Source organism: Canis lupus, chromosome 22 (genome assembly GCF_048164855.1).
Source record: "Canis lupus baileyi chromosome 22, mCanLup2.hap1, whole genome shotgun sequence".
Lineage (NCBI taxonomy): Eukaryota > Metazoa > Chordata > Mammalia > Carnivora > Canidae > Canis > Canis lupus.
In genome coordinates this window covers 46,197,782-46,218,222 of record NC_132859.1, presented here as the reverse complement: position 1 = coordinate 46,218,222, position 20,441 = coordinate 46,197,782, and the positions used below count along the sequence as shown (strand labels likewise).

General features: G+C 42.7%; 1 protein-coding gene across 5 annotated transcripts in view; it reads left to right on the top strand.

Annotated features, from left to right (window-relative positions):
• Positions 1-20,441, top strand: part of STAC (SH3 and cysteine rich domain) — a 149,139-nt gene that overhangs the window by 10,639 nt on the left and 118,059 nt on the right. The window lies entirely within an intron of this gene.

Genomic DNA, 20,441 nt, shown 5'->3' with positions numbered 1-20,441 from the left:
ACTGCTAGCATTTGATTGCCAATACTTTATTATTTTTACATTTATATACATAAGGGAGATTATTCTATAACTGTTATGTTGTGTTCTTGGTCAGATTTGATTTTTTAGGTTATGCCAACTTATAAAAACAATTTGGGAAGATTTCCATGGGTGCTTTTGTTTGTTTTGTTTTTGTTTTTCCTGTGGAAGAATTTGTAGAATCCAGATCCCCTTTTTTAATGTTTGAAAAAAAACTGGCAATAAAATCTATTCTTACACCTATTTTAAAAGAAATTTTGAAAACATCTTTTATTTTATTATTCTGTTCCTTTTCTTTTTACAAATTGGCATGATTCAAGTTTGCTAATTTGCATTTTTCCGTAAAATTATTCATTTCCCTTAAAATCTTAATAACATCTCTGGATGAATTACTGTAAAACAGCCCTGGACCTTTCTTCAGTCTCTTCTCATTCTCACTTCTCTAGCAGGGTTCCCATGCACTCTCTGCTGTGCACACCATGTTTTGTACTTCTCTGTATTTATGTAGCATTGGCCCCTTAGGTCTGGGTTGGAATCAGGAGAGTTAAACATCAGTGCTCCCTCCTTAAGCCTCTCACTCCATTGATTTCCTTCTTGCTGCTGGAACAGTTCCTCTCTGGTCCTTTGGGCTCTCACTTCCTCCTCCAGCGGTCACTCAAATGTTGATTTTCTCCCGCATCCTATTGTTAGCCTTAAAGTCTTTCTCATTCTCTGCATCTCCACTGGGACATGTTACGTATTTTAATTCCACCTGCCAGCAGGTAACTTCCAAATCTGAATCCAACACAAATCTGAGCTCTAGACTGATAGATCCAGCTGCATTTTGGACAGCCTTTCTTGATGCCTTCCGTACATTTTTAAATTCAGCCTACTCTCAGCCAAACTCATCATTCTCAACTCAAATGCCAGCCCAGTTCTTTGTGTGTTCTCATCCATGGGTGAGCATCATCCATGAAGTCATCCGAGCCAGAAAACCAAGAGTCATCCTCGATGACCCCCAGGGGGTCTGAGCAGAGAGGTTGCTTGGCAGCAGGTAGACAAATGATAAGATATCTGTCAGCCCCAGAGGGTACTTCATTGATCTGAAAATGCAGCTTGTCCATGCTGCCTTTTGGTAATGGCCCCATAGCTGATGTTCCAGTCAACATGTGTTCCTCAGATCTGACAGCAGCTGTGACCACAGCATAGAGGACTGAGGTCAGAGACTGAGGTCAGGAGGGATCCAGAATATCTTGGGTTCCCAGGAAAGCCACTGTTCTTTGCCTTCCAAACCAACATGAGGAAAAGGAGTTAAAAAAAAAAAAATAGAGGTCCATGTGCCTCTAGCAGGGCCTCCACATCCCCTCCCTCCATCTCCAACACTCTCAGTTTTCTCAAAACAGGGTAACGTGGAGAACTTGGAAAAGAATCCCAACAACCCCTCTTACCAAGTGATATTGGTCACCAGAAGCATAAGATTGTACAGCCCTGTCCTCTCACAGCGCCCTCCACACAAGTATGCACATCTGCTGATCCAGCAGTGTGCCATCCACCCTCCCCAGGGTCAGCATCCTCAGGTCTACCCTCTACAGCTCACTCTTCAGCAAAATCCCAGGCAGTGGCTCTTTTTTCCCTCCATGGGCCGGGTAGTTGGGGAGGCACCCTCACTACTGCTTCCAGACTCTTGTCTCTCCTCCTCTGAAACTCACAGCTTTAAAATCCATGTGGTCAGACTCCTCCTCCCATTACTACCATCCACAGTCAGCTGCCAACCCCAGCGAGTCCCTCTGTGCCCCATGATGGCAGAGCCAGGACCTCTCTCGCTCATTCCAACTTCACTCCTGCCCTAATTGTTGGTGATGTTCATACACTGCAGGTGACTCTTCCAAATACTCCGCTTCTTAGACTTTAAGTTTTTCTCCTCCTAAGGTCTTGTCTTCCATTTTCTTGCACATCACCACCCACTTCCGTGGTCATTCCCAGGACTTTGTATATGTAGTGGTCATATCATCTCCAGAATCTCCCTTGCAGGCTCTCCATTCTGTGACCACTAGCTGGCAGCTTTCATCTAATTCCTTCTGATACCTCTACTCCAAAACTATTTCAACCCCGCCCATGTATAAAATACATAAACTGGGGAGCTCACCACCTTTCCTTTGTCCCCCACCCACTTTAGGTTCTCAGTTTCCTTATTATCATGATTGTAATCACTCCCTTACAAACATCCTGAACTCCCTTGCCCATCTATCCCTTTGTTCAGAACCACCTAGAGAAACCTTAGAACTGCCTAAAGCCAGTTTCTCACCTACTCCATACCCACACTTCTGGCGAAAGTATAGAGAAGACAGGTAACAAACAAGTTGAAAAAAGTGCATATGATTTCAGGCAGTGATAAAGCTACAAAGAAGAGTATAGTGTGGAATCAGGGAGCATGAGGAGCTATTTTACTTTTGTGATCAATGAAGGATTCTATGAAAATGTGACTTGAGTCAGAGACTGGAATGGAGCAAGGGTATGAGCTGTCATTTCAAGATCAAAGTTAAGAGGAGAGTAGGGGAGAGATCTGGGCAAAGCCCTGAGTTGCGAACAAGTTTGCATTTTTGAGGAGCAACAAGATATCTCGGGTGCTTGTTCCTGTGTCCAGAAAGCTAGACCTCTAAAGAATCCAAGGACTAGAATTGTACTGTCCAATATGGTAGCCATTAACCATGTGTGGCTACTTAATTAAAATTTCTTAAAATTAAAAATTCAATTCTTTAGTCACACTATCCACATTTCAAATTCTTATAATACCTGTAGCTTGTGGTTACTACATTAGACACCATAGATTATGGAACATTTTTATCATCATAGAACATTCTTATGGATAGCACCGGCATGAACCTTTGATGGCCATGCTGAGGAATCTGGATTTTGCCCTCAGTTTGAGAGAACACCTCTTGAGAAAGCCCAGGAGGAAGTGGATCTGACTAGTATGTGGTTCATATTTTACAAGGATTTCTGTGGTTACTATCTATAGTGGGACTATAGCATAGCAACAATGGAGGTAAGGAGGCCAGTTAGAAAGCTGTGGTAACCAGGTTAGGGGGAATGCTGTGTTAGGCCAGGTACTAGTTAGTGGAATAGTTAAGTCATAAGTTTCAGGATATATGTTGAAAGTAGAACCAATGAGATTTGCTATGAATGTGCTATTTGTAGGTGTGAGGGAGAAAGGTGTGAGGTACAAAGAAGAACCAGGATGCTTCCTAAAAAAGCTAAAGGGAGAAGCACAACCTTTCATGATCTATGAAGCCCTTATGCAGGTGTGAGTGGGTAGCAGTCACAGTAAACTTCAGAAACATAGGACATGAATTTAATCTCATGGATGACCTTTCAAAGATAGAGATGATATGATTGGCTTGACTTACTCTGCATACAGGGAAGTTACTGAGGTCAGATGAACATCTTAGAAGCTGGGCAAAGGGTATTAGATTTGAATAGTGAAGACAAGAGGATCCATTAACCTTGCAGCAGTGAAGTGAAAGATGAATTGACATGAAGAGAACCTAAACCAGGGAGATGGGCAATCCAGTCTTAAGAAAATGCAGAGGGGGGCAGCCCCGGTGGCTCAGTGGTGTAGCGCCGCCTGCAGCCTGGGGTGTGATCCTGGAGACCCGGGATCGAGTCCCACATCGGGCTTCCTGCATGGAGCCTGCTTCTTCTCCCTCTGCCTATGTCTCTGCCTCTCTCTCACTCTCTCTGAATAAATAAATAAATAAATCTTTAAAAAAAAGAAAATGCAGAGGGGAAATGGAAAGGAAGAGGAAAAAGCAAGCATGAGAGGATTTTCAAAGACAAGGGAAAGTGTCTGGTTCTTCCACAGAGAGCTGTCTTCACAGAACTTGCACAGGGGTGGAGGCTGGGTCCAACCAGGAGAACCCTTACCTGGCCAGAGACTCCACTGTCAGAGTGAATGGCCAGAGTAATTGAGCAGCAATTCCAAGATCAAAGCCAGAAACACAGAGACAGGGAACATCCCAAAGGGTGGGACAAGAAGGCAAGAGAGACGCCTGGCTGGCTCAGTGGTTGAGTGTCTGCCTTTGCCTCAGGTCATGATCTCAGGGTCCTGGGGTCCCCCCTCAGGGAGCCTGCTTCTCCCTTTGCCTATGTCTCTGCCTCTTTGTGTCTCTCATGAATAAATAAAATCTTTTGAAAAAAGGCAAGAGATCTAACAGTGAAGAAAAAGAGCTGATGCTAACAGTGAAGAAAAAAAGATGTAGGATGGAAGGAGGTACAAAGTCATCAAAAATCAAGATCGTGAACTTCACTGCTTCACCAAAATTCCTCTCTGATGTGTTGCTTGGGCCATGGAGGTTATCAGAAGACCACTAGTTATGAGGCTTGGTTGTCAGTCACCATGATCTACATTCATATCTCGTCATATGACAAGAGGATCACCACAAGGGCCAGAGTCATCCAACAAATAAATACTTTGATTTTTGGCTTCCATAAGCATAGACCATCTCTCCATAGAACTATAAGCCAGGTAAGGGACAAGGAGAAAGACCTTGGATTCAAATAATTTCCTCAGTCAAGGAATCTCTCTGGAAAATAATAGTTACTATCTCTGAAATAGTTTCAGAAGTCTGTTTCCTCCCTTCTCCCATTAATCTTACTCTGAAAGCACAATGGAAGTCTCCACCCTGAAGTTTAATAAGCTTAATGAGATTTTCAAATTGATTTCTTTAATTACATCATCTTTTTAGAAGATATTAAACCAAAGTTTCTTCATGTGGGGTTCATGTGCCTTAGATATATGTACAAAACCCAATTATAAATTGGATCTCATTGAACAATATTTTCCTACTGACTTTTATTAAGAAATTTGAGATGAAGTTCCTTAGAAAAATAACAATAAAAAATTACATGATAAGGGGATTCCCGGGTGGCTCAGCGGTTCAGCTCCGACTTTCGGCCCAGGGCATAATCCTGGAGTCCCACGTCGGGCTCCCTGCATGGAGCCTGCTTCTCCCTCTGCCTGTGTCTCTGCCATTCTCTCTCTCTCTCTCTCTCTCTCTCATGAATAAATGAATAAAATCTTTTTAAAAAATCACATGATACAAATGCAATCTTCTAAATTAAATTTATGATTGAAAAATGCTAAGACTGATTTTCTGATAACATTATTACTACTCTGCAAAGTTAGTTACCACTTTTTGTTCCAGAAGCATTTTCTTGGAATTTCGAATTTTGTGGGAAATGTGTTCTTTTCATCTCAAAGTAGCACCAAGAAACCTTATCAGACAAGGATACTCAGGAAAGGAGTCATCCCAGAGAGTCAAGCCTTCCTGATAACAGAGGACATGTCCTCTGATATGCCAGGCATTTCCCAGTTGAGAATTTTGCTTGCAAATCTTACTGTAATCTGGTTCACGTTTCCCTGCTTTCAAAAGCAGAATATGCCACATGGAATTTCATTCACATATAACAGAGCTGCAAATGCTTGGTAAACTTCAAAGCAATTATATTGTTTTTGTAATTTACTTTTCCTAATTACTCAGGATTACCATTTTGAACACCAGTTGTTGAACTTTATGCATATAGCAGAGGGTTTTTTTTCATCCTACCAATGACTCCACATTGATGTGCTCTCCTGGATCTTGTATCTGAATCTAACATTTTTCTAACTCTTCCTTCACAAAGACCATTTCTCTCTGCAGACTACTTTGAGGCTTTTAACTTGCTTTCTTCTAATTTGCTTTTGTATTGGAAGATAAATCATCAAACTCATTGGAATTTCATTTTCCTTAAAACAGAATGGAAACTGAACCTAGTGGAATACCAGGGAAGTAGATAAAGGATTTTTGTTTTGGGATGCCTGGGTGGCTCGGCGGTTGAGCTCCTGCCTTCAGCTCAGGGTGTGATCCCTGGTCCAGGGATCCAGTCCCACATTGGGCTCCCCGCAGGGAGCCTGCTTCTCCCTCTCCCTATGTCTCTGCTTCTGTCTGTGTGTCTCATGAATAAATAAATAAAACCTTTTAAAAAAATGATTTTTGGTTTTTAGGGTTTTTTTGTTTGTTTGTTTGATTTTTACTTACTGATTGATCTGGAAGTTCATCAGGCTTTGCTTACATATCCCAGTTCTTGGATGCATTTTCTCTAAATCAGTTGCGGAGTTCCTGATAGATATTTCTTAATTCTTGTTTAAAGGGCAAACTAGTATCCATTGATTTCGTTAACACATTTTTACTGGATGCTTCATATGTTGGTCAGTTTGGTGGTGATCATCCTCAGTGGACCTGATCTTCCAGTTAAAACATTTGAGAATATAAATTCCTAAATATGAGGTTTCATTATTGTCAATTTCTTTGGAATAGATTTTTTTCTAACTGCTATGTTAGACTGTATCTCTTCTACTTGGATATATAGCCTATAAGTGACATCATCAAGATAAATATTCCATGAATAAGTTATATAAGGCAAAAAACAAAGAGCAAAAAAAAAAGGAAAAAAACATCAAGCTTACAAAATGTAACATGCAGTTATGGTTCTTCTGATGAATACAAGGAAGAACACAATATAAAATCAGAAGGCTTCATGTCAGATCATAACTCAACCCACTGAAGCTCCTCAAACTCTGAAATGTGCAGATTTTTACCATGAATGATCTTTTTCCCAGAGGAATAACTTCAATCTGATTCTGATAACCCAAGTGCTCTAGAATTTCATAGGCTTTTGAACTTGTCTGAGAAAGCAATATACACTTTCCTATGTGACTTATTTGTTCTTGTGGTTAGAATTACTTTGGCAAAGTTCCTTTCACAGACTGCCTATAGGATGAGCTTTGCAGACAGAAGGATGTAAAACAAAACCTAATTGTCTAATAAATCATAGAGTCAAAGATGGGAGATATTTTAAATATATATCAGGAGCCAAGAGCAAAATGCTAACTTCATGGCAGGACACCTTCTGGTTCTTAATTGGGCCTTCAGTTATAAGTTTGTCTGCAGCCTGGTTAAATCTCTTTAGTAGCTTAAAGCCATGTATCTGGTTCTCAGGCTCTGGACAGTGGCTGTGAGACAGACAGAGGCCCATTAAAAGGCATGGCTTTGACTTCATCCCCAATGGCGAGACTTGCCAAATCATTTAGGGCCAACTTAGAGGAAGCCTGCTTCCAGTACATAAGGTTTCTGTAGCTACAGAAGTTACCAAGCTTCTCTTTTTAATTATTTCCTTATCCTTCACCTCAGTTTGGGGTCTCCAGAGGGTCCATGATGTTCAGAAGCATGTAATTTATTGCTTGTATTTATTTTTTGAGGGGGGTGCAGATGGGGAGAGAGAGAGAGAGAATCTTAAGCTCAGAGCCCAGTGCAGGTCTCCAACTCATGACCCTGAGATCATGACCTGAGCCAAAATCAAGAGTCAGATGCTTAATAGACTGAACCATCCAGGTGCCCCAGAAGCATGTAATTTACTGAGGGCACACACTCTCAGGAAAAACTAACAAGGAGGGGAGGAAGCAGGAGAGGACATGAGACAGGGCTGAACAAGAATATAGTCTAAGGTTAAGTGTTCCTTGATCACAGTGGGGCTCCAGGGCATGGAGGGCACCACGGAGTTGTCCCTGCCTTAAGGCAAGATGACAGGACTGTTTTACTCTGTATCAGTCAACTCTTCAGCCTGAGGTAGAGGGGTGGGTGTGGGTGCTTGCATCACCACCCAGGGGAGACAGTTCCCATTAGCTGAGGCCAATTCTCAGAAGAAAGAGCCATCTGCAAACCAAAGCAGCTGTGAGATGGGTGCAAGGGGCCCAGTAGAGAGGACTTGGGTAGGATGCCAAAGGTACCTGGCAGCTCAGGTCTCTACCTGTACTGTTTTACCCAGAGTAGTCATTTCTCTCTTTCATGCTCCATATAATTAGGAACTTTGCTAATATTTTTGGTCAAAAAAAGAATGCTACATTTGAAAAAAGTGTGATAGACACCCACTGAAAGCATATCAGAGGTGCTGGCTAAGGAAACTGATTGCTCACCCACTCACTCAACACGCATCCTGTAGCAGGAGAGTGAGTTAAAGATCTTGATGGGGATGAGCACTGATGGAACATTGTATATTGTGCCCCAGAAAGAAACAGCATTTTAGGGAAAAGGATGACACTTGTTGAAATTTCAGTTGGCCAGCTTGAAGTGCAGACATGGCTAGAGGACAGGTGGCCCAGCTGCCTTGCTCCTCCAAGACACTCTTAGTGGCCTTATCCCCTAATATGGGCATCCTTTAGCCTCAGGATAAAGACCCCTTGAGAAACTCGCCAATATGGGGTGACTAACTCAAGGTTCTTTGGAAAGATTTTTGCTTAGTTCACACACATTTTAGAAAAGTTCTTCCAACTGACTTTGAAGTTGTGGACAAACCAAAGTCTGAAAGTCTGATCTAGAATCAATGCCTTAATCAGTCTGCCTGGATGGTGCCTCTAGGTTTAGTGGGTTTGACCAGCCATTGTCAGTTCTGTGCCTCACATGTTCCCACACAAAGTAGGAGCAATCGTACTCAAGTGGGGGAGAAGGATAAGGGAAAGGAAGGGATTGATATGCTTTAAAAGAGGTGGAGCTAATGCTTAGGTCTATCGGTGTAAGACAACAAAGTAATAGTGACTGCCCTTTGGGAGTTTTCTATTTCCAGGCCCAGCACTAGACACTGTATATTCATCATCTCCTGCCCTGCGAAGTAAGCGATTCCCCAATTTGACAGATGATATGCAGCTGGTAAGTGTCAAATTTAGGTCATCGGACTCCACATGTGGGCTACCATGTTCCAGATTTAGATAGACAATAGGTAGGCAAATACATACATAAATAGAGATATATAAATAAGTTGTAATAGCTGTTCATCTACTACCAAATGACCATTTTTTCCGTGTGTTATATAACTAGCTGGGAGTGTTTCTGGATGACTTTGAATCCTAGAGCATAAAAAACATAATGTGAAAAAAAATTTGCGATCATCACAGAAAATCCCATGACTTTAGGGTTGGGGAAACTGAGGCCCAGAGAGGTTGAATTCTTCTCCCATTTCTACAACCGCTACAACCCAAAGCCACAGGATAAACCATTTAGGCATTCACATTGGGTTAAGAAGCCTTATGAATACCTCCAAAGAATGCCAGAGACTGGTTGGTTGCAAACATGAGTGTGCACCAGAATCACTTGTGATGGTGGTGGGGGCGGGGGCAGTGTGAAAACACAGATTCTAGACCTTACCCCCAGAATTTCTGATCCAGTAGGTCTGGAATAAAGCCTGAGATTTTACTTCAAACATGGTTCAGGTGATGCCAACAATGTGACTACAGAGACACTTTGAGAACTGGTTCCATTGGAGTAACCGCGTACTCTGTGTGCTTGTGTACCTGTGCTCGGAACATACCGCTTTGGCTGTAATGATATACAGGTGTTCTCTTGACTCAAGACGGTCTGCATATACACAAGGGATTCAGCCAAAGCCTCTATCAACCCACAGAAAGCCAAAATTAATTCACTGGCAAGAGGGAAGCACCAGGACCCTGATGGGTTGACCCAGCCTCTCTCAACCTCCCATACCCACAGCCTCCTTCCCCAGCTGTGGACTTGGATAAAGAAGGCAAAAACGTCAGCTTCATAGGACCAAGATTAACTTACTGAAACCTCCAAACTTGTGTGTCCATTTTGAAATAAGGAAATCAAGGCTCTAAGAAGATTTCTATCCATCCATTTTGGTGTCATATTAGCTTATGAAAACCAGTCTCTGTCCCCTCTGGAAATAGAGGAGCAGATGGCCAACTGAAGGTTCATGAAGGAGGCAGGGGAACCTCCTAGCTATGCATTTCCTTGGCAGGGATTTCACATCCAAGTCTGCGCACAGCATGAGCCTGCCTTTCCCAGCATGCTAGAGGTTTTCTTATGCTCAAGAAATACTCATTCCTTTAAAAGTCATAAACAAAAAGGTAGTGGGGTGCATCACTTCCACAGTCTGGCAGAGAGATACCTTACGAACCCAGACAAAAGATAGTAAATGTGTCAGGTTGGAGCTAGAGTCAGGGCTGCTCCAGGGAACCCAAGGAATTCTGCGCAGGCTGCTTTAGGAACATAGATGGAAATGAAGAGAGGGGGCAACCACAGATCCACAGTCTGGCTGTCGGACTCCAGGGCTGCTGCTTCCAGGCACCTGGGAACCTGCTTCCTCTGTCCGCTGGGCGGACAGCAGTACGGATTCTTCTGTGTGTTGAATCCCAGTCAGCAAAGCCAGCCACATAATTTGTGAGGTCGAGTGCATAGTGAAAATAGGAGCTGCTTGTCCAAATATTATGACGAATTTTAAGACAGCAGTGGCAGCGAATGAAACCAAAGGCAGGGCCCTCATAAGTGGATACAGGCCACACACAGGCCCCTGCGGCAGAGCTTGGCAGGTCGAAAGAGTGGGCAGGGCAGGGGCACAGACGTTTCCTTAGGACTTGCTGGGCAGGGTGATCGATGCACATCATTTCATTTATCCTCATTGTACAGATGAGGAAATTGCAAGGTGCCCAGGCTCAGGAAAGTGAACTGGCTTGCCTGGAAGCATGTGGCTGCTTTGGGCCTATTCTGAAATTCATATCCAGCTCTGGCTCTTAGTCCCAGATTGGCTGGCTGGCTAGCTGGTTTGTTGGTTTTACTTTTTCCACATCCACTTTCTTAAAGCAGTAATGGCTTGTAGGGAAAGCTTTGACATCTGTTTTCAAGTGTTATTCTCTACAAAACCAAAGTAAACATGTAATACAGTTTTTTAATGAATAAAATGATGAAAATATGGTCCAGATCCAGGTTCAATTAAAAACGACAACAATGACAATCGTAATAGTGGGAATGAAAGAAAAGAAGAGTAAGGAGAAGAGGACAGAGGGGGAAAGAGGGCCTAAGAAGAGGAGAGAGGGGGCAGGAAGGGGATATGCTGGCATGTAGCATGTAGCAAATGTAGCATTTGTAGCATTCGAGCAATGCTGCCTCGACTTAACCATTATTCTCTGTGCCTTGTTTTATTTAATCCTCACAACAACCATCCCAAACAGACCTTGTTTTTATGCCACCTTACAGAGGAGGAGCCAGAAGCTTACAGCAGTTGGTTAACTTACCCAAGCTTTCCCCTCCAATTCCCCCACCAGCCCTCACAGTCCACATGTAGCTGATGCACTCCAGGCCATGTGTCCTATGTCAGTGGTCTCACAGCCCAACTAGTGGCCTGTCTACTATTCCCCTCCAGTGAGGCACAGTGAAATCACTTTACCACAAATAGTATGGCAGGTGCCATTTGCTGAGTCTCTGTTTACTGATTGCCTGCTGTTCACTAGGTTCTTTAAATCCTGTTTGTAATCTTTAAAACAGTTCTCTTGTAGATTAATATTCAATCCAAATGACAGGTGAGCTATGTGAGGCCGAGAAGGTAACTTCTCCAGGCAAATGGTCAGCCCTGCTTTAAAGATCATTAAAGACTCCATTCAGAAACCAGACCAGGTGTAGGCATTTGTCTTTCCTTGCAACATCCTGTTGGTGTAGCAGAAACTAATGTGAAAAGATGACATCGATAAGAGTGTGAGAAAACCAGAAAAGATACCATCAGCAGGCTGGAATTTGTGAGGAAGTTGTGGAAGATTTGAAGCAGATAGCATTGAGGTAATGGAGAAACCAGATAAGAGAAGACTGTTGTCCAAAGCAGGTTGTGGCATTGGTAGTTACAGACACGAACACAGATGTTCCAGCAGAGCCGCAGAGATTGTGTCAGCAGATGCAAAGAGCAGGAGTGGTCTCAGCAGGTCCTCAAGTAAGTCATGAAGGGCTGCCCACTACAGAGGCCCCATCATTCCTCCTCATTCCCCAGGGATGCAAAAAGCTAGAAGCTCTGGCTGCACTCGAGGTGAATGCCTCAGGAATTCTGTCTATACAACCCAAAGCATTGGCCTAGGAGATCACTCAGAATGGACTCAGGGGCCATGCAGCAGAGCAGAGCCCAAGATAGTTCCAGACATCAAAAATCATAACTACAAAATTATAAAAGAGAACTCTATCCAGGAATAAAATACATGAAACCCTTCAGTTCTCAAAGTAGAACCTTCCATATGTTGGCATTTGTGGGAGTCTCTATCCCACACCATGTATCCTAAAGCAAAGCCTGCCTATCAGCATTCCCAAGGCAGACAAACTCAGGGTAGTGGTCTACTTGGAGTAGAGAAGACACATTGCTGCTAACATATGATCAAGCTAGTTTTTCACCCATAAGTATGAATAGAAAACAAGCATGAACAAGAAGGACCAGTGTACACTAACCCAGAGAACTGAGAGCTAACACAAGGGTTATGGCTACCTGCGAAAGCTTTCCAATTGGTATCTTCAGAGAGATTCAAATGTATGGTGACCATATCAAAAGAACAGGTGTTTATTTTTTTAAAAAAAAATCAATGAATAGGAATAAACTTTTGGAAAAATAAAATTTAAAAAAAACAATGCAAGGTCTTAAAAGTAGAATAAACAAATATGAAGACTGAATCAGTAAGATGAAAGGTAATGTAATCTCCCAAATGATATAGCAAAGGAAGAGTAATTTATAAACGAGGAGTCTCGTATTGAAAGTAGAAACAGGAAGCCAACCAGTCATTGCGCCTGGGAAAAAGCAGCTGAAATGGAGGTGAAATAACTAAAGAAAAAGATATAAGAAAAAAATGTTAAAATATGAAAAAGAAAATGAATAGAAAGCTAAATAAGAAGAAAATTATATTTATATGTTCAAATTGAAAAGCCTCAATAAATGCTGAGCAATAAAAGTATCTCTCATAACCAAGGAGAATATACCCCCCAAAAAAGCAATGGCGTTCAAATAAATATGTAGTCCCCTTCTTTGATAGAAAACAAGAGAAAAGTGCTTGGACTCTACTAGTGCAGAATCAGCTGGAATTCCTAAGTATCAAAAAGATCCCTAGTAACCTGGGATTTATTTACTTGTTGAAGAGTATTTACCAGAAAACCACAGCAATCACCTTATGAGTCCCTTTAGGTAAGGGACACACTCATGGCTGTGTTACTCAGCATTGCTCTGGAAGTTCCAGGATGGGAAAAATAAACAAGAATAAATATTAGAAGTGAATAGATAAAATTGCCATTACTGAACAGTTAATAAGAAAGCCTATCTGTTTTTTTTTTTAATTTTTATTTATTCATGATAGGCACACAGTGAGAGAGAGAGGCAGAGACACAGGCAGAGGGAGAAGCAGGCTCCATGCACCGGGAGCCTGACGTGGGACTCGATCCCGGATCTCCAGGATCGCGCCCTGGGCCAAAGGCAGGCGCCAAACCGCTGCGCCACCCAGGGATCCCAGCCTATCTGTTTAAAATAATCCATTGAAACTCTTACGACTCTTAAGGTGATTTGGTATGCTACAAGCTCAAAATCAAAATGGAAAAATCCATTCATTTTCTTTGAACCAGCAGTAACAACTATGACCTACTCAGGAATATCTCTAACGAGGAATATGTAATCCAATATGAGGAACATGCAAACATGGAAAGACAAATGAGGATATTTAAGTAAATGGAAAGACATGACATTTTTTAGAGAAGACTCAACCTTGTAAAGATGCCAGTCCAAGTTAGTTACGATCATATAACAATAGGATGTCTTTTAAAAATGACAATTAGTGGGTCACCTTAGTGGCTCAGTGGTTGAGCATCTGCCTTAAGCTTAGGTCATGATCCTGGGGTCCTAGGGTCGAGTCCTGCATCGACTCCCCTACAGGGAGCCTGTTTCTTCCTCTGCCTATGTCTCTGCCTCTCTCTGTGTGTCTTTCATGAATTAATAAATAAAATATTTTTTAAAATGACAATTAGCAAGTTCATTCCACTATTTTTCTTGGGGAATTAGTTGCAGTTTACTTAAACTCTCAGGCACAGTCTCTTCATTTGTTGTACTGGGACCATGATGAAATCTACTACAAAGAGTAATTGTGAGAATTAAATTAGTAGCACATGTAAGCACTTTAGCAGCATGCCCAACCCACAACAGACTCCAGAAATGTTAGTTTTTATTATATTTTAAGTGGACCTGTGCATTTGTGTATACAAATATACATATGGTACATTGCAGCAATGCTTACAACAGCAAAAAATAGGACAGCCGCAAATTGCCATCAATTTTGTAGTGATTAAATACAACACATTGTATCCATAGCATGGAAAAAAATTCGCAAAATTTATGACATACATATCTGTAATCCGACATGGAAAAAGCAAGTCACAGAACAAAATGTGTAGGCAAATTTATGCATTTAAAACGTATTAAAATAATAGATCAATAGATGATAGATATTTTTAAGTATGAGAAATATTAGTAAGTTCACAGAAATTGTTCTGGGATTATGTACATCGAACTATTGCCAATTGTTTGGTGGAATATTAAGAATGGTGATAGTAATTCTCTAAAGTAATTTTCTTTCTTTATTACAAATATAGTCATCCCCCCTTCTCATGGGGGGCATGTTCCAAGAACCCCAGTGGATGCCTGAAACTGTGGGCAGTACCAAACCCTTTATGTACTATTTTTTCCATATATACATATCTATGATAAGGTTCAATTTATAAAGTAAGCATAGTAAGAGAGTAATAATGATAATAACTAATAATAAAATAGAACAATTACAGCAATTTATTATAATACAAGTTATGTGGATGTGGTCTCTCTCACAATTTCTTCTTTTCCTGTACTCACCCTCCTTCTTGTGATGACGTAAGATGATAAAACGCCTATGTAATGAGGTGAAGTGTGAATGACATAGGCGCTGTGACACAGCATTAGGCCACCAGTGATCTGATGATGATGATCTCTCAGTAGGAGGAACATCTGCTTCTGGGCAGCAGGGAACTGAAACCATAGAAAGCAAAACTGTGAATAAAAGGGGACTACCGTGCAGCCATATTATTTGAATTTTCTTAGATATCATATGTTACTTGTTTATTTTTTTAAAAAACTGTAAAATAGAAAAGCATAGACATTTAAGGGTCTTATTGGGGGCACCTGGGTAGCTCAGTGGTTGAGTGTCTTTCTACTTTCAGCTTGGGTCGAGATCCTGGGGTCCTGGGATCGAGTCCCACATGAGGCTCTCTGCGGGAAGCCTGCTTCTCCCTCTGCCTATGTCTCTGCCTCTCTCTCTCTCATGAATAAATAAATAAATCTTTTTTTTTTAAAGGAGGTTTCATTGGACTTTAGGATGCCCTGGTGCAGGACAGCAACTCTTTCAAGTCCTTTCCTTCCATACATGTCCCCATCCACAACCCCTGACCCCCACTATTGGGTCTATTGGCTTTGAAGCCCCTGTGCATTTAACAGTGACTGCTCTGGTGGAGCCACAATGTCCACATATTATTAGGCCAGGTCCCCAGCTCCGACTGAGGCCTCATCTGGGCCCTCCCTGGGAGAGCAGCCTTCCCCCAAGTGGTAAGCCTCACTTCATCCTTGTTTCACCTCAAGTGCGAGCCCGTCCAGCCACACATTCTCCCTTCTGGGTTCTCTCCACCCTGATCTGAGTTTGCTGTCCCTGCCTTACTATGTCACTCCCCAAGCCCTAGCCTTCTTCCACTGTGTCCTCTGAAATCTCGAAGCATGGTGACCATTCTTCTGTGGGGTCTTCACATGTCCTCAGTCCAGAGACTCCCTGAGGCCAGACTTTCCCCAGGACACACAGCTCCCTCCAGCCTTCCCAGTGGAGGCTACTCTAGGCTCTGTACTCCTAGCTTCATGGTCAGAAGGTGAAGGCTCCTGCAGACCCCCAGGACCACCTCTTGGAGGTTACTCCATCCTCAGATGTGAAACTGTTTGCTTTTTGAAGCTTGACATGATCCAGCCTCCACGTTCCTCTCGGCCTCATCGTTAGCTAATTCCTCAACACACGTCGCTCTCCAGCAGCTATGAACCACACCTGGTTCCTGGAATCTATCATGTTTTTCTTATTTCCATATCTTTGCTTTCCCTTCTGACTAGAATTCTCCTCTATATCCTATAGCCCCTTCCCCTACTCACCTGCTTGCATCTGCTTCCCTGCATACACTCTGAACTGGAGAATCACCTTCAGGGAATTTACTGAGAGGTGCTCTTGAGGACAACCCTGGAAGAGACCTGGAAGGCAGGAGTGAGCAGAAGATGTTCAGCTTCAGTACAGTGATGACAGAGGCCTCCGCCAACTCCTTGGGGAGCATTGAAGCTAGGGTGGCCCATCAGAGTTGTTCCAAACTGAGCAAAGAGAGTGGGGCCCCTACCCTCACATCTATCAGCCATGACTCAGGGGAGGATGAATGCCTTTAGATGAAGTAGATCCCTTCACTGAGAGCCTGCAGCCAGCAGCATCCCAAGGGCAGGGAGGACGGGGCTGTGCATCACAGCTGCCCCTGAGGGGCCCTTCTCCGTGTTCCTGTGTGTATATATATCTCTGCATTTCCCAGGGTGTGTCACAATATGCCAGTCTTCTCACTAGACCAGGGCTAAGAAAATTACAGCCCAGGGATCCCTGGGTGGCTCAGCGGTTGAGCGTCTGCCTTTGGCCCAGGGTGTGATCCTGGAGTCCGAGATCGAATCCCACGTCGGGCTCCCTGCATGGAGCCTGCTTTTCCCTCTGCCTGTGTCTCTGCCTCTATGTGTGTGTGTGTGTGTGTGTGTGTGTGTGTCTCATGAATAAACAAATACAATATTTAAAAATAAATAAATAAATGGCTCTTGACAGAATTTACCAATCCCAGCTCTTTATCTTATGTATCACACCATAACTGGTGCCTAGAAATGGAATTTTAGATGAATGACAGATGAATTCACATATGGGTGAATGAGTCAGGTGGACTTGTGTTTGATTCTTGGCTATGCCATTCAAAAGCTGTGACCTTAGGCCCATAGTTTAACCTAAATCTCAAGTTTCATCAAGAAGATGGGATTGATATTATTACCTTTTAGAAGTTGGTATAAACATTAAGTAAGAAAGCATATGTGGATTACCAGCATAGTACTTGGTATTTATTCTGTGTTCACTTGAATGAAAGCCATCGAGTCTATTCAAAAAGTGCTAGGACATTTTTAAAAAGCCTGAAATCCTACTTGGGGAGAGTAGATGTTTGTGTGTTTGTTTTATAAAAAATTAAAATAAAATAAAACCTTAGCACCTGCCAGAAATGCAGGACCTTTTCTGCTACATAAATGTGACAGACAACCCTGATGATTCTCAGAGATATCATGCTTTATGTATCTGACGCAGATTATAATTAATTGAAGCAAACCAAAACCCAAAATGAAAAGTGATATAATCTGGAGGTGACAACTAATAAGTCATAGCTGTTCGGAATTCCATTTCATTAGCAGGTACAGTCATGCTGCAGGCCAGACCCAGGAGACTGTCCCCATGACGAAATTTCCAGAGGAGACAGTCCCTGAATATTTAATGGGGCTGTTACTGCCTTTGTAGGAGCAACCTTGTTAATACCATCGTATTTATGTAAAGTAACACTAGCTGCTATGAACCATCAGAGCTTAATGGCCTAACATAAAGAATAAGTTTATTTCTCACTCATCCACAAGTCCTAAGTGGGTATATTTGTTTCTATTGCTGCATAACAAAATACCACAAATTTAGCGGCTTAAAACAACATATACTTATTATCGCCCAGTTTCTGTGGGTCAGAAGTCTAGGTTCAGGTTAGTGGGTTCCCTTACGTAGCATCTTACCAGGGGAAAACTGAGCTCTGCAGGCTCATCTGAGGTCTGGGGTCCTCTTCCAATTCACTGTGGGAAGAATTCAGTTCCTTCCAGGTGAATGGCTGAGGCCCCATTTTCTTTTCTTTTTCTTTTTTATAATAAATTTACTTTTTATTGATGTTCAATTTACCAACATACAGAATAACACCCAGTGCTCATCCCGTCAAGTGCCCCCCTCAGTGCCCGTCACCCATTCACCCCCACCCCCCACCCTCCTCCCCTTCCACCACCCCTAGTTCGTTTCCCAGAGTTAGGAGTCTTTATGTTCTGTCTCCCTTTCTGATATTTCCCACACATTTCTTCTCCCTTCCCTTATATTCCCTTTCACTATTATTTATATTCCCCAAATGAATGAGAACATACAATGTTTGTCCTTCTCCGATTGACTTACTTCACTCAGCATAATACCCTCCAGTTCCATCCACGTTGAAGCAAATGGTGGATATTTGTCATTTCTAATAGCTGAGGAATATTCCATTGTATACATAAACCACATCTTCTTTATCCATTCATCTTCCGATGGACACCGTTTGGCTATTGTGGACATTGCTGCTAGAAACATTGGGGTGCAGGTGTCCCGGGGTTTCATTGCATCTGAATCTTTGGGGTAAATCCCCAACAGTGCAATTGCTGGGTCGTAGGGCAGGTCTATTTTTATTTTTTTTTATTTTTATTTTTTTTATTTATTTATGATAGTCACAGAGAGATAGAGAGAGAGGCAGAGACACAGGCAGAGGGAGAAGCAGGCTCCATGCACCAGGAGCCCGACGTGGGATTCGATCCCGGGTCTCCAGGATGGTGCCCTGGGCCAAATGCAGGCGCCAAACCGCTGCGCCACCCAGGGATCCCGGCAGGTCTATTTTTAACTCTTTGAGGAACCTCCACACAGTTTTCCAGAGTGGCTGCACCAGTTCACATTCCCACCAACAGTGTAAGAGGGTTCCCTTTTCTCCGCATCCTCTCCAACATTTGTGGTTTCCTGCCTTGTTAATTTTCCCCATTCTCACTGGGGTGAGGTGGGATCTCATTGTGGTTTTGATTTGTATTTCCCTGATGGCAAGTGATGTGGAGCATTTTCTCATGTGCATGTTGGCCATGTCTATGTCTTCCTCTGTGAGATTTCTCTTCATGTCTTTTGCCCATTTCATGATTGGATTGTTTGTTTCTTTGCTGTTGAGTTTAATAAGTTCTTTATAGATCTTGGAAACTAGCCCTTTATCTGATATGTCATTTGCAAATATCTTCTCCCATTCTGTAGGTTGTCTTTGAGTTTTGTTGACTGTATCCTTTGCTGTGCAAAAGCTTCTTATCTTGATGAAGTCCCAATAGTTCATTTTTGCTTTTGTTTCTTTTGCCTTCGTGGATGTATCTTGCAAGAAGTTACTGTGGCCAAGTTCAAAAAGGGTGCTGCCTGTGTTCTCCTCTAGGATTTTGATGGAATCTTGTCTCACATTTAGATCTTTCATCCATTTTGAGTTTATCTTTGTGTATGGTGCAAGAGAGTGGTCTAGTTTCATTCTTCTGCATGTGGACGTCCAATTTTCCCAGCACCATTTATTGAAGAGACTGTCTTTCTTCCAGTGGATAGTCTTTCCTCCTTTATCGAATATTAGTTGACCATAAAGTTCAGAGTCCACTTCTGGATTCTCTATTCTGTTCCATTGATCTATGTGTCTGTTTTTGTGCCAGTACCACACTGTCTTGATGACCACAGCTTTGTATTTTCTTTCTCACCACAGGACAGGGATGTTTCCCAAGGCCAGCAGGACGGCCTCCCTCCAGGCTGCCAGAATGGACTTTTATATAACACAGTAATCCTGGGAGTGATTGCCCCATCGCCTCTCTCATACAATGTGTCCCAGCCAAGGCAGTGCCTCATCATATTCACAGGCCCTGCCACACCCCGGGGGGTGGGGAGAGGTTATGTACTTGCACCCCTCAGGTCTTGCCTTCCTCTTCCACATCACCCCTTCTTCCCCTCATTCTCTACCAGGAGTCTATGTATGTTTAGGAGACCCTGTCCTACTCCATAGTCATTTACTCCTCTTTCACCGTTCCAATGAAATGCTAATATTGCTCTAGTATTCACCCTCCTTTGTGTGCCCCGTTCTTCAGGAAACACTCTGCTCAGCAGGTACAAAGGAGGTACATCCTGATTGATCTAAGACAATCATGGCAGTTTCATTCTTGCCAGTATTTGGTGTAGAAGGGAGTTGTTCTGGCCAATGAGATGAGGGAAGTCTAATGACGAGCTGCAGGGAAAGGTTCTCCAGGCCAGTGAGAACAGGCATAAGGGAAGATGCCAACACTAGTCTGCTGCTCAATATTTGCAAACAGGCAGCCATTTTTTGATGATGAGGGAGGCCAACCTTAAGACTGGGATGAGGAAGGCAACGTAAAATGATGAAAAGCACTTGAGTTCTTCGTGATGTCATTCTGCCGCTGAACTAGCCATCCTTAGTGTCTCCCTGCATTACAACCTCTTGGTTTTTTGTTTGTTTGTTTGTTTGTTTTATTAAAGATTTTCATTTATTTATTCATGAGAGACACAGAGTGGGGGGGCAAAGACACAGGCAGAGGGAGAAGCAGGCTCCGTGCAGGGAGCCTGACGTGAGACTCGATCCTGGGACTTCAGGATCATGCCCTGGGCTGAAGGCAGCGCTAAACCGCTGAGCCACCAG